Source organism: Carassius carassius, chromosome 2 (genome assembly GCF_963082965.1).
Source record: "Carassius carassius chromosome 2, fCarCar2.1, whole genome shotgun sequence".
Lineage (NCBI taxonomy): Eukaryota > Metazoa > Chordata > Actinopteri > Cypriniformes > Cyprinidae > Carassius > Carassius carassius.
Genome location: NC_081756.1, coordinates 12457704 through 12473993, shown reverse-complemented (window position 1 = coordinate 12473993; position 16290 = coordinate 12457704).

Sequence of the window (16290 nt, the reverse complement as noted above, 5' to 3'; positions counted from 1 at the left end):
TAAGATAAATGTTGCCATGTGCTCTACATCACAGTGTGTGAAATGTGGTGCTCCGGCTTCCTGTTTTAAAAGAGCCGCATATGAGGGTGTGTGTGTGTCTAAGGAGGAGTGACATCAGGGGTACGGCCGCAAAGGCTGGTAAATGGCGCCATCCAGATAGAAATACCCACAGAATGCCACTCAACATAGGTGACAGGATCACGCTGCAGCATGTCTCCTTACAGGAATTTAACAGCAGATTTTTTTTTAAAGGGATATAAAATGAAGTGGGAAACTCCCAGCTAGAATTTAATCTGAAGACACACATGCTCACAAATGTTTGAGCTGTGGGATCGGAGTCAAAGGACCCGTTGTTGATTCATAGACTGGGCCGAGAGTGGTTTTTGCGTGTCCTAGGGCTGGTGGGCTGCCTGGATATTAACTTTAGACTCAATCCTACAGAGGCTTAACCCCTAAACCCCAACTAACCAAACCTCCCTTTAACCTCAACAAACCTCCCCCATGACCTTATGCCATCAGTTTCTCTTACAATGACCTCTGACCTCACTCTCCACCTTCCCCATGAGCACACACACATCCCCATCCACATGTTTCTCTCTTCTCTACAACAAGAGTCTGAATTGGGATCCCATCTGAAAAAACAGGCCGCTCAGATGAGCACATCGGCCCTGAATGATGCCGTTACGTTGATTCAGCGTTGATATAGCCGCGATATAATACAGTAGATAGCCAGGTGCCTGCAGCGCAGAGATACCGTAACAATTGCAGAGTGGACAAACGTTTCCTTAAATGTAAGGCATCAAGCTGGAATCTTGCTGGTCTAAACGTTTTTTTTTAAACCAGATAAAAGAAGCTAAGCTAGAAAAGTGGGTTGCTTCAAAAGCGGCGAACGCATCAGTGTGGCACAATGATAAAGTGTGTGCGAGTTTGCGTATGCGTCTGTAGAAAGGGGAAAAAAAAGGAAAAAGGGACTTAATGACAGCAATCACTGTAAAGAAGGTGCGAATTGGAACTGGCAGCAAGATCAAATCAAAACTCCACAGGAGAGAAGAAACGAGAGAGAGAAAGAGAGAGCTATGTACTGTTCCTAAGAAAGGGACAGAAGGGCAGAGAACAAAGAGAGAAGAAAAGACAGGAAACCAGTGAACGAATCATGAGAAACAAACAGACTTTAAAAGGAGAAAAATAAAAATTAAAACAGTCAGTGAGACCTTTACAGGAAGAGTAAAATTAAGAGGAAGAGCTAAATTAATGTTTGAAAGGGAGTGCATCATGTCTTTTTTAAACCACAGTTGAAAATCATTCACAGATCATTCACTGATCTTTTTTTTTTACAACACTGGTTGACTAAATAAATACCAATATACTCTGCTGAATATGTCAATATAGTCAACCTATACTTAAATATAAAAAAAGAAAAACCCCGTTCAAATATTTATTTCATAAAGTATAATACTATTTTTGCTATTTCAATAAAATAATAATTATGTAAAATTGACTAAGATGCATGAATATGATCTATAAATAAAAATGAGTAAATTTCAAAGATATTTTCATCAAAATGCAAAAACTACAACTAAAACAAAAACGTTGTAGTCGGTGATGCCCTTGTAAATGATGAAGAAGAGTTATTAGTGGACAAATGCTCATTAATAATATTTCTACAAAGCCATTCGAATAGCTGCACACAAGGGAATGGTTTTATTAGCTGAAAATCATACCCTTGTGAACCGTATACCAAAATATGACATCAGTGATGACAAACACTTCCGGTTCTCATGTGTGACGTATTGTATTTGAGAGCTGCAGCAGAGGGAAAGAATTTTAAGTGAAAAAAGTCATACAGATCTGGGACGAGGGGGAGTAAATGAAGACAGAGGATTTCTTTTTGGGTGAATCATTCCTTGAAATAAGTGAAAACGTAACAGAGAAGAAGAGAGAGTCCAAGAGGAGAGTGAAGGAAAGAGAGCGAACGGGTAGGGAGGTTAAAGCCAAAGTCAATTGAACAACTAATGTGAATCGATCAGTTTCCTCTGCCATGCTCTTAGGGGAGGGGATGACATTTTACTGGCATATTTTATTATTGAGAGGAGAAAGAGCAGCTCCTTCTGAACTACTGCACTCACACCACACTGACAGCTGGGCTTTTCTGCAGGAAAAAAGACGAAACTGGGTGTGTTTGTCGACGTGTGTGTGTGTGTGTGTGGATATTAGAATTATTTATTACTACTGAGTGAAATCTGGTAGCCCTCAGAGCCAGCCTGGAGTGAAGACGAGAGGAGAGAGGAATGATGGGGGGGTGAGAATAGAGCTCAATTAAAAATTAAAGCCCTTTAAAACGAGATCCACTCTGCTGCCAGGGGCATCACTCCCAGAGGACGACTGTGTGTGTGTGTGTGTGTGTGTGTGTGTGTGTGTGTGTGAGAGAGAGAGAAAGAGAGAAAGAGCGAGCAACTGTCACACAGAGGAAGAGCAAAATCTTTTCTTTAGTTCTTCCTTATATAATTTTCTCCTCCAATGGATAGTCAATAAAAGCTGTACTTACAGTATGGAGGCTCAAACCAGCAAAACTCTGTGTGTGTATTAATGTAAAAGAGCGGATATTTGAAAGAGATACAGCAAAGAGAGAGAGAAACTAAAAGATGGTAAAGAGGAGACAAAGACAGAAGAAAATGGGAGAAATATTTTTAATGCACGCATGTTCAAGGATGAATGCTTCAAAGACAACACAGATAATAATCCCTCACACACACTCTCACAGGTGCTTGCACACACACACACACACACACACACAAAGAATGAGAGAAGACGTACTTACACAAACACACCACTCGCTCTCTGTCGTGTGTGATCAAGTGAGAAATTAAATTTTTCTGATGAAAAACTTGTCATCCCTTCCCCACCTTCCCCCTTTTAATTTATTTACTTGTTTATCAAACGTTTGTTTCTCTGGCACAGAAAAATGAAAGCCACATAGCTGTGTGGACCATGTCATGGAGATAATCCGATTATCAATGGGCGTTTGAGTTTAGTAAACTAGTTAAACTTTAAGACAGGTACCTATATAACAAGTCTATGAACAGTAAAAAGCTACATAGAGTGTAGATGTATTCAAACAAAATTTTACTTGATTTGATTGTCTAATTAATCTAAAGAAAAAAGAAAACGCAATATCACCAATAATCATGTCCAAAACTCTAAACGACAAAAGCGGATAACAAAATTACTAAAGCTAAAATTTTAATGAAAACTGAAATTATACAAATAAAAGCTAATTTAAAATATGAACAAATACTGCTATATTACAAATAATACTAAACTAACTGGTAAAAATAATTACTTTTAATTTGCAGCCTAATTTTAATGATTATGTCACACTGGTTTGGGTTTGTTTGTGTTTGTGTCTTTTATTCTGTAATTCATGCTCCCAATTCTGCTTCCTGTTTGTCTTGTGCTTCCCTTACTCCTCATCAAAGCCACTGGAAGACAAGTCTGCAACCTTTAGCCAAAAAAGCCTAACAACTAATGCTAACACTTTCGCTTTAGCAGTTACTTACGTGGGAAAGGAGACCAGAGGCCATCTTTTTTTTTTTTTTTATGGATGTCAACAGAGGATAGGCTTCACTATGCTGAATAAACAGATTTTTAGAGGAAATGGCTAATCATTTAATGAAATAACAGCCTGTCAGCTAATCTTCAACATGTTTTACACTAAACGATACTTTTGGATTTAAGTATTTTTAGAGTTTAATCTGAAGAAAAAAAAATGCTGTTTTATAAGAGAAGTCACAGACTTTTTGCGACAGGTGGGATACAGCTTACGGCGTTTCTCATTCATTCCTATGGTGTCCGTAAATGACGACTGAGTGTCGCACAACATCATTCCCTGAAATTCACTGATGTCAAGGATATAATGTGATTGGTTATTAAAGTACACATGATCAAAGTTGGCCGTTACGTTTTCTCCAATAGTAAAGGTGTGTTCACGCCATAACGCAAACGCACTTGCATGTGTTACTCTGCCTCGACAACATTTTACGAATGATAAACTTTATGTCAAACAATAAAGTGTGTCCACATCACTGTAAGAGCAAGTACATTTCTTTTTTCTTTTTTTATAGGTGCAACAGACCTCGGATTCACTACGCTCACCAGTGAACTAATGTTACAGATATACTGCCCACTATTAGACACTAATTAACACTCATTAAGTCATTAAAGGGTACCAACATTAAAAGCCCCAATCTAAAGCACTGTATAATTGCATCAAGTGATATCATGTTAAAATGGAAAACGGCTTTTAACTTTTTTTAAAAGGCACATTTTTTTTCTTCACAAATGTAGATTGACTTTGAACACTGAAATAAACTAATTATTGATGCATGTGTCTTTAAAAGAAAGGCAAATGGAAAATTCAGCATTCAGAAACTTAACACATTGTACCATGGTACAAAAATACCATGTGTCATGCAGCTAAGTTAACATTTAAATTCATTTGTGTTAAACAACAAGTAGGCCAACTTCAATAAAAATATATGTGCATGTATATATTTGGCTATACTTAACATAGGTTATTGGTTTATTTAACTTGTCTTACCAACAACCATATGACAGCCGATATGTTACACATTCCTTACTGAATAAATTTTTTTTATAAACAATTGGTCAAATTAAGGTACCTCAGGTACCAAAAACATTTAATGTAACAAAAAAATCTGAAAGTGCCAATAATATCCAAAAATGCTATTTAAATCGAAAGTAAGATCTACAATGTCCAAAAACACAGTTTGAAATGAACCTTCAAATGCACCTATGATGATCAAAAAAGTATTTGAACCAAATGCTCTATGATGCCAAGAGTGATAAGTTTTTGAAGCAGAGCCCAAATGTGCATTAAGTGGTTCAGTTACCCCTTTCAGCAATCTTGCCTGGCAGCAGTGCACAAAATGTTACTCGTTACACTGCACATCTTCCTTTACCCCTCTCTCCTTCAACAAATACACACACTCAGATGAACATATGCAAGGATCCCTGGAAAGATGTAGATCTTGTGCACTTGTGAATGTGTTCTACTCTCATTTCATTCCATAAGGCATTGTTAACCGGGTAACAGACACCACACAATTTAACTTTGTCCGTAAACATGAAGAGCACTTCCCTTGGCATATAGGGAATTGAGGTATACTGTAGGAAATTCAAACAATTAACACATAAAATGGTAATTTATAGTAACTTAATATCACACAACCAGCTTAATATAACTCTTACTGTAATTTATTTATATATGTGTGTGTGTGTGTGTGTGTGTGTGTGTGTGTGTGTGTGTGTGTGTGTGTGTGTGTGTGTGTGTGTGTGTGTGTGGTTAGAGAGTCCCAGTACCAGCAGGGATTGTAGGTGGGGGGATGACTGAGGTGAGACCCATGGCACCGAACCGCCAACTGCTCCCCCTGCCCACTGCCCCAAGTGTGTGGTCTGTCTGTATGTGTGTGTGTTCACTACTGTGTGTGTGTGCGCTTGGATGGGTTAAATGCAGAGCACAAATTCTGAGTAAGGAACACCATTATTGGCTACATGTCATGTCTTTCATATATACTGTGTGAAAATATCTACAGTATATATGCACACACTCTCTCTATCTCTCTTTCACACACACACACACACACACACACACACACACAAACAAACAAACTCACACACAGACCTACATGCTATAACATACTACTGAATACTAATGTACTGTACACTGTTTGAGAATAACAGTGTGTGATATTATTATATATTTATTTAATTATTCTAGATGACATTGTTTTCGTAAAGAGATTATTATATTAGATATTAGATATTATATTAGAAATTGCTTATGGAAAGTTGAATAAAGGGTATAAAAGAATAAAGATTCCAATAAAAGAATAAAAAGTACACTGTGGGTACTAGTTGACCAGAATTGAAAATTGGACCAAACTTTACCAACAGTTAAAAATCTGGCTTTATGAGACTAGTCCCAGAGGAGCATGTAGTCCCAATTTGAAACAGAGCTGTTCTGTATATCTCTTCATTTCTGTCTTCTTGCTTTAAATAAACATCATGTGTCTCTGAATACACGTCAAGCCATGACACGCTTTGCAGAGTTCTGTTGTGTCTTCCTGCCTTTCATTCAAACCGTCTAGCAATTATTCCATCATTCAATCTATCCTGCCAGACACGCGTCCGTCTGGTATTCCCACGCCCACGTTCTCCCAACATGCATCAGGCTCTGTTGCAGTGGGTGACTCTGTGCAAACATACGCCCCCTGCATAGCGCCACACTTCTGTCTGCATTCTGCCGCTCTGTAAACAGTGGGCGAATGGAGGCAGGGTCTCAGTTTTTGACAGATAGCTCTGTAGGTTGCGGTCAGGCCCAGACATGTTAAAGACCGGCTGGGCATCAATAGAGCTCGTTGACACGCTGATTGGTGGAATGTTGTCATTAAGTGGCAGTATATATGTGTGTAGGTGGATGGCTCCATGTCCGACATGCTGCTCCTGTTTAGATTGGACAAGCCTAACGCCCACAACATCCATGCCTGTCATTCTCCGCTCCCACTCCGGCCACAAGGCCTCACAGAAAGGAAAAATCCCCTTTTGCGCCCCCTGTCAGCCTATAGATCAGGACTGATTGACATCTTGTTTAAATGAGTTATAGAGCAGTCTCGCAGCATTGATCAGCAGATGTAAAAAACACTAATCAATAGCTAGTCATGGTGAAGAGGAGGATGAGGGCTTTTTTACCCCCAGATTTACCAGTTCTCTAAGGTCACTCTGGAGTCATAACAACTACTTAAACCATCAATCACATATTGATCGCCTGTTAAAAGCCTACAGCCAACATCACCCATCATCTTTCTCTGCCCAGATCCCAGCTAGGTCAGTCTAGTGTCTAATGGACATACACATGATATATGTCAGCCACAAACAGATTTATCAGCCAATCAGTGGTCTGTCTATGCTTTACATAAGCCAATCAAAATGATTTATCAAGCCATTATCAAGTCATTATCAAGCCGTGGTTATGCATAAGATGACATACTGATGTTATATACGTGTATGTACTGTATATGTCAGACTGGTCAAGTGGGGTGGCTATAATTACACAGAAATTTCAGTATTTCATATTTTTATTTGGATTGCTTATTTGGATTATTTTTCTATTATTAATTTGAATTTAACATTTTTAAAATGTAATTATTAGATTTTCATCAATTTATGAACCCCCCGCTTAGGTCAAAATGAATCAAAAAGTATTCAGATTATATATTTAATTTGTATTCATATAAATATCTGTATGTAATGAAAACATTTGTAGACAGTAAGTAATGTTGTTTAAAAATATATTCGATCACAAAAAAATGTGTGCGTGTATCTTAAACTACAGTACATGTTGTTATATGAATAATAAATTACAATTAATGAACCTTGTACACAAAAAAAATACACAAAACCGGCTTTACTTTGAAACAGACATGACAGAAAGTAATAAGTTGCCATTTAAGCGAATCAGTGATTGATTTGGTAATGAAGCTGATTCAAACCGGTAATTCCTTAGTTCATTAACGATTCATTAAAATAACCATTTAATGAAAATCATTTGCTTGTAAATCAGACTACTCTAATCGTGGTGTGTATTTGCATGCATCACACGAAAACAACAGTAGAAAGGCATTTCTTTGTATTAATTTTCAGTGCACATTTTTCCTGTCACCACATTCAATTGCAGACTGCAAACATATCTGTGGTTTTGGTGTGGAGCTGTTGATTCTTCAGCTGTGGCGATCAAAGCAGTACAGTGGTGTATGACCATTGTTTATCTTCATGTGAATGGTCCAAATCAATTGAATATACATATAATCAATGTTATTGAATATTTGCAGCTGAATATTGTAGCGCTGATGAAAATACCCAGACTAATCTGTGTTAAATGGAACTAATCTGTGAACTAATTAGAAACGTGCACATAGATTGTCTACTCATTTTCATGATCATACTTCATCAGTCTATTTACAACAGTTATATTCAGAAAATAAGGTGTGAGAGGCAAATCATCCCCTTACAGTCTTTTTTTATCCTGCTAACCATGCTCCTTATCTTCTAGGGTTAAAAACAGAGCGTGATTTTTTTCTTTCTCAAATGCATGAAATGCAGTGAGAGGAATTGACATCTTAACACAATAAAGAGCAAAATAAACAGAATAACCCTCATCGTTATAATTATCCCTGAGGCTCAACTATGAATTATTCATTAGCAGTTAATTAAATGCATGTGTGAGGCATGCAGTGACGGTACGTCACAGGGACGTAACATTGATATGTGACATTAAGGAAATAAATCTTTGTTTATTGCAATCACACCCAACAGTCAGCTCCACGTAGGAAGGGAAATCTGAATTATTATCATTGTTCAGAATTGTATTCTCATACAATAGAGCAGGATATTTATCACTTGGGTCTTGGTTGCTAATATTATGGACAAAATGTGATCTATTACAGCCACACAAAAGGTCACATGGGCCTCTTTTCGTGGCTTAATGCTTTGGTTTAGTCTTCATCACATACATGACATAACGTCACCTCACCCAGTCCACAGTGTCCAATACCATAACTCAGAAATATTACCATTAGTCACTACTTTTATATTGTCATTATTAAAAGAAAGTGTATGTGAAAAGAGAGCCTATTACGTTCTGACGTGTGCATGTGTTCGTGTGTCCAAGACCACTAATATCACAGTCTGGTCTTTACTGTAATAACATTACACTCCATTCACTTTATTACACATTACAGGGATTGTGGTCGAATTCGTTTTGCCCTAATGGCATTTGGTGGGTTTACTAATCAGTCTCTAGGGAAGATTGTGTCTCCAGACTACTCTGATCCTCTAGTATCTGCATGCTCACACACACTCAGCCCGGTAAACTGAATTGGCCACACTCCGCCTAAAGTTTGATTTTGACAGGAATTTAAATCAGAATGAAAGCAAGATGAAATTACTGAATTGCAATACAAAGAAATTCAAAAGATGCAATTCATTCTGGGAAATATAGACCACAGCAGTTCTTAACCAGAGAATAGAGGCAGACTGGGGGTGAGGCCTCAAGATTACTTAAAATTATTTAAAATATAAACGAAAAAAAAACATTAATGCTATTTTTTTTAAATAGTAAGCAGTAGACAAAATATACTGCACATTATGCAGTAAACCAGCAATCTGTTCCAAAAACTGTGCATTTCATGCCAGACACTACAATTTCACTGCCGGTGAGTCTGAAATGGTTTAGTTTGCTTTCAGCGCTCCTTCACACCTTCCACAGTAACCACATCACATACTTTTATCAAGCACACATGTGTCGTTAATGAACGTGAAGGTGTTAGATGATAATTGCAGCTCAGAGAAAAATTAAAAAAGGACATGGCAGTCAAATCTCTCTTACATTTACCTCAAGCACCTACATAAAATTTTGCTATAACAAATCAAGTTTCCACATGAGCACAAATGTATCTTGCCATGAACAATCGAAGACACAAACACATAGAGGGCAACAAGCTCAAGGTTGAGCACCCTGGGGGCTCTTGGGTGGATTTGAAACTCAAGACGGCTAATGTTCTTGGCACTAAATCTTCATTACTGATTCCACCAACACACCATCACAGCCCTCGTTCCAGCTGGGTCTCCCGTACTGACAGACTGGCAGACTTTAAGATGCCCAGGTGGCACAGGAAGCCCTGGAACTACGCCTAGACGAGTGGATACATGCAAATACACACATTAACAACGCAGTGAATATAATACATTTTGCACACAAACACAGACGAAAGTGTCACTCCACCTTTGCGCAATTAGCGTGGCACACATTGCTTGAGGCACGGGAGGAAATGAGTTTTTTTGCTAGGCGTGGGGAAGATGGGGGAAAAAAGAGGGAGGGAGGGAGGGAGGGAGGGATGAAGAAAGAGAGAGAGGAGGGGAGCGGGGTTCAGGAGGATTAGGTAGGCAGTGGGGATTTTGCATGATATAAGGCATGGTATGGGAGCATGTACTCAGTAAGGTAATTGCCTGGCACCCATATATATATATATACACACCGGTATATATTATATATATATATTTTTTTTTAAACTCTGGTTCCCACACACTCTCCTCACATGTACCTGTCTCCATCTAGTGCTCGCGCTACCCAGCCCTCACGTCGCACCTCTCGCACGGTCACGCCTAATTGCAGGGAAAAGCGGGATGGTGACAAAGCAAAATGCAAAATTATAAAAGCGAGCTGTGCTTAAACAGGCTAATTAACTACTGTCAGCCGCCTTTTCCACATGCGACAAAGCAGTGGGTTTAATGGGATTTAAATAAATTTATCTAAAGGCAGTTCATTAAAAACACTCTGTTTCCACATTATGAATCATACAAATTTCTACAAATAAATGTGTCACGGGAAGCACGTACAGTTTTTTATGAACTCTAATACTGGCTCACTGCACAGAGGAACTCCAAATCCGAGTTTGTGAGATTCTAGGTTAGGACTACAACTGTCAGACTATCAGACACATCTGCCCTTGCCGGTAAATGATCTTCTGGAATAGCAGAATACATATGAGGTCTTACACTCACTATCTCTGCCACTCAGATGTTCAATCCCAAATCTTGCGGAAGTCAGAACATGCTTTAAAGCCACTTTTGAAGGAACAGATCAGTCTAAATTCTGCCGTTATTTACGTACCCTCATGTTCAGTCCGCCTTAGATCCCATAGAGTAGATGTCTGCAATGCCTGACCAAACAAAAAAAACACAAGGTGTATAAAAACATATAATTTGCATTGCTTATTTTTTATTTGGAAAGTTTACCCAGAAATCATGTCATTTACTCACCCTCTAGTTAACCTTGATGAGTTTCTTTCTTCTGTTGAGCGTAAAAATATATTTTGAAGAATGTCTATTTTCCAGGTTTTCTAATCAGGCACTGAATAGAGTATGCAAGTGACCTATTTTAAATAGATCAAACAATTAGCATTTTGCATTCCCTTTTCCCACACTAATTTAGGACCATTTTGAAAAGATGTAAAGTGTAAGATGCAAGTCTACACAAATATGCACTAAATTAAGGGGGAAAACTATTCAGTAGACATAAGTGAGAAGAAGCTGAGACGTGTTTGGCACATGTTACTCACCAGTTCATTTCATATTCTTCTGAAATGAGGAAATGTCGGTTGGCCTTGCGCAGAGGACCCTGGTGTTCAGCTTACTTTGGCAGTTTTAAGGTGTGCAGCCTGAGGCTTTGGAGTACCCGGCAAATTGAGATCCTGGGGCATTGGGCCTACTGGTTCTATCCATAATCCAGCCTTGCACATGTTGTTTCAAATCTGTATGACTTTCTTTCTGCAATAGAACACAAAAGGAGATGTTTTAAAGAATGTTTTTTTTTTTCTATACACTGAAAGCATATTGTGAACATGATCTGGCAAGCTTTAAAAAGGGCCAAAAATGCTATAAAGGTAGTTCATACAGCTTGTAAAATCATTGTTTGTTTTTGATATAATGAAAAGAGAAGTGTTGCCAAAGAAAAATCACACCAAATCGTAGTTACTGTTAAAGGTACACTATGTAACTTTCGCCGCTCTAGAGGTTAATAAAAAAGAGCATGCGTCTTGCAGAAGAACAGTGTGGCTGGAACAACTTCTCTCTGTTTATGAATATGATGAATCACACAGGTCTCAGCCACTCCATAGTGGTTGGCATCCCACTCGGTCTAAAATAGAATATAAACGCTTATTATAGGTGTACTGCAGGATTTGTGATGTACTCACTCATTATAGCATTATATTTTGTACATAAAAAAAAAAGTTACACAGTGTACCTTTAACTAAAATGAAACCTATTATAAAGTGTTCTCATTAACTGAAGTACAGGGTATTGAGGCTATTCTGTAGTGTGAAGGTGCTAAATTAAATTAAATAAATTTGAGCTGAAGTACTAACAATGAAATTAAAATACACTCTCTTCACAGCAGTTCAGTCAGTGTACTGTTTGAGTAAATGAATTACTCCGGGATATTGGTTTGTTTGAACTCAGAGGGAGTGTCAGCCACATTAAAAAAGTTAACAGCTTAAGTCATTTGTGGATTAATGCGTATTAGAGACGCGTACCGTTTAAAACGATTCAGTTCGATTTGGTGAACTGGTTCAAAAAGATCCGGTTACATCGAATGATTCGTTCGCGAACCGGATATCACAAACTGCTTTGTTTTGAACTGTCTTACAACAGACACGGAAGAGAAGATAACGCTGAATAAAGTCGTAGTTCTTGCTATTTTTTCGGACCAAAATGCATTTTCGATGCTTCAAAAAATTCTAACTGACCCTCTGATGTCACATGGACTACTTTGATGATGTTTTTCTTACCTTTCTGGAAATGGACAGTATACCGTACACACAGTTTCAATGGAGGGACTGAGAGCTCTCAGACTAAATCTAAAATATTTTAAACTGTGTTCCGAAGATAAATGGAGGTCTTACGGGTTTGGAAGGACATGAGGGTGAGTTATTAATAACATAATTATGATTTTTGGGTGAACTATCCCCTTTAAGTTGTTATTTTATATTGTTCTCCAGCAATGAATTAATGTATCCCTTGCGGTAAAAAATAAAATAAAATCTTATGTTGTTTCCAAAAGAATTAGTTCTAACGTTACTGCTGTATTTTTGTTTTTCTGATTAGGGTGATGCAGTGCAAGATATGCAGATTTAAACACCCTGTCCAGGAGGTCCTTTTGAAACATGACCAATTGTGCCACTACCAGGGAAGAAATTGCCAACTACCTGCCTCTACACAGATTGCATCTGCTCCTTTAAAACCACTGGTTGAAGTCTCACCTTTTCAGATCACACAAGTGCTTATGTTCACATCAGAGTCACTAAACATTGAATGGTGAATTGTGTGACTTTAAGGACATTTGTAAAACAACCTATTACTCCAAACATATAAGGAGCCATTTAAAAAAAAAACATGAAACTTTAAGGTATCTTTTAGCCAGTGCGGTTTTTAAAACACATCTGATTTCATCATCCAGTGGTCACAGAAGTCAAAAACATTGCACCTTTTCCATTACAGACTTTAAAGCAAACATCATTATTCAAAATGCAGAACCAAAAGACAGTGAGCCACAAACTCTTAGTTGCTATGCACACACTTTTCACCATTGAAAATCACCATTGCAGTTAATTTTATATTACTTGTGATAGATATGTAGGACAGATATGAAAGCCAATACATTTTTGACTGGACCCGTTGTTATTTTTGCACATTATTTTGGACTTGAATTTTGTGATAGTTTTTATTTGATGCTTTCCCAATTTAATTAACTGTGTAAGTTTTTAATGTGACAAATAAGCTCTTAACTTGAAAAAACTTTCTATTGTAATTAATTAATTTTATTGCGTATGAAATGACTTGATTTGGTTTGTGATTTAAACTTGCTGTTCTACAAAAAAAAAATAAAAAAGTATATTGATGAAATAAAAGAAATTGTGATTCTTTCCATTTAAAGATTTTTTTGAGGACCAATGTTGTACTGAGTAGCATTTAATAAATGAATTCACTCATATTGGATTGACAGTTTTGTGCTGAACTTTAAACTGCTTGAGTAAAACCTAAAGTTCTGAAGCTGCACTGTAAAAACAAACAAAAAACCGTTGAGAGCTCAAAAACCTACGGAAGCTGGTTGCCTTAAACTTAAGTTTTGTCAACTTTTGTTTTTTTTAAAGCAGCTTCAACTATCAGGTTTTGCAAACTTATGGAGTTTTTATCATTTAAAAATATATTTCTAGTCAACACAAAATTGGAACTTTAACTAAAAGTTCACTTAACTTAATATATTATGTTGATTGAACATGCACAAATGTTTGTACAACTAATTGACCTTTAAGTTGAGCAAACTCAAAAATCTGCTGAAGCTGGTTGCCTTAAAATTTTAATTTGGCCCAACTTATGATTTTTAACAGTGTTGTCCCACAACACATTTCAGCAACCATCTAATTACTTTAACACAGAACTCTTGTAGAATTTGAAAAACACTTCTATCCACTCCTTAACAAAAACATAAATATGCCAATGAAGTGAAAGCAACGGAGTTTAGTCAGTAATGGCTGACTTAATGAAAAATATTGGCAGGAGAAGAGAAAGGAAAAGTCATTAGTATTTTTCAAAAGAGAGAATGGAGGGAGGGCCTGACATTTGACAGTCTCCTCTCTGTCTTACTCTCGCCTTCTGTCCTGTTTTGTCCTGATGGCAGATGGATACTGCTTGACAAGAAGGTTATGAGGTCACAACCACACAGGGCGACACGTGTGTGTGTGTGTGTGTGCGTGTGTGTGTGTGCGTGTGTGTGTGTCTGTGTGTGTGTGTGTGTGTGTGTGTGTGTGTGTGTGTGTGTGTGTGTGTGTGTGTGTGTGTGTGTGTGTGTGCGTGCATGTGTGTGTGTTCCCTGCCAATCTAGTACATGGATGAATGTGAGCATTACATGTGTCACCAGACGGGTGACAGCATGGCATTCATTAATAAAAACAAAGAGTTTAGCTCCAGTAGTGCAGAAGAGGGGCTCAAAAAGGGGTGCAGGGAAAAAAGGGAGGGATATGTTTCACAGACAGGCTTGAGTGTTCAATACTGACACGGTTATGAGCTTTCTCTATCACTCTCTCTCTCTCTCCTTTTCTTGCACCCTGACAGAGCCAACAAAGAGCTCACACTCCAGTCTATGCTGAGGTAAGCCAGATCATAATGAAGCTGAGGTCTCAAAGGGGATTCCCTTGTGTGGCAGCAAAACTCAGTGTGTGTGTGAGTTTGTGTGTGTGTAGCTACACACTATGAAAGTATGCACCTCTGAATATTATGTCTCCAGAAGTGCGTTCAAACATCTTGGACTGTTTAGTAGCAATCCAAACTCTCTCCCTCCGTCTCCCATCTGTCTGTTCACTGCTGAAATGAACAGGTTTTCCTATCAGGCTGCTTTACTTACAATTCTACATAGGTCAATGAGGCTATACTAGCCCAAGTTAGATCAGCACTTAAACCAGAATGGAAGTGATAGGTCACCCAAAAATGAAAAATTGGTCCTTGTTTATTAACTGTCTATACAATGAAAACCGAATGGTTGTACAATCGATTGAAAAATTGATACCAATTACACAATGTATACAATTTACATAAATATGCACTTGCATTGCATGTTCTATATTGTGATGCGCAGCACTTTGCTTTTACGCATGGCAACTTTCAAAACTTTCAACAACTGTAATAAAAACTGCTTATAAACAGTTTGTTGTCCAAAAAAAGCTTGAAAGTTTAATGTTTGAAAATGAATAAAGACAGCTGTAATATACAGGACTGCAGCCCAGTTTAGTATTACAGCTATATATAACAGAGAGGCACATTATACTGTTCCGGGACCCTGCACAGCCCCAAACCACTGCAGACTCAAATGCTGAAAAAGAACAAATTAGGAGTGGAAGGAGGTGTACAGGGGGATGTAGTTATGATTGGGAAAGAAAAAATGTGCGATCAGTTATTTTTGGACATGCATCATTTTCCCTGCAAAGCCTGGCAGCTGCTGCGTGAGCAGGAAGGAGGTGCTGGGGCAGATGGGGGTCGGGGAGGAGCCGAGGAGAGTTTGGGTGAGTTTTTGCTGGTGGACGAGAAACCCTCCTTCAAGCATTGTTTGGAGAGAGAGAGAGAGAGAGAGAGAGAGAGAGAGAGAGAGAGAGAGAGAGAGAGAGAGAGAGAGAGAGAGAGAGGAGAGAGAGGAGGAGGGGATGGAGTGACTGAAATCACAAATGAAAAGGGAAGGAGGGGGTGTTACACAGAGACCACCTGTTTTAAAACACACTTTGAACTGATAAATGAAATAAAAACTTTTCCCAAAAATGATTTATAATTAGTGAGGATTTATAATTATTAGTGGGCTTGGGGATTTGAAAAAATCCCTAACTATAAGTATTCAGCTCTAGCGTGTGATTCGTCCATTTGTGCTACAGACATGACTACATGTGCTATGTTGAGGAGAGGTGTGCAATCTAATGATTTTCACCTGGAAGAGAATAAAACAAGCAAAAACATCCCACAGACTTACACCACAAGAAGGATGTGAGTCATATCTGGAGGCTAAATTACATAAGGTAATTTATGCCTGCTCTGACCCAACTCAGATTCTAGTATAACTGTTTACAGTGTACAAACTGCTGTGTAAAATGCATTTACTGTAAAGCCACCTCT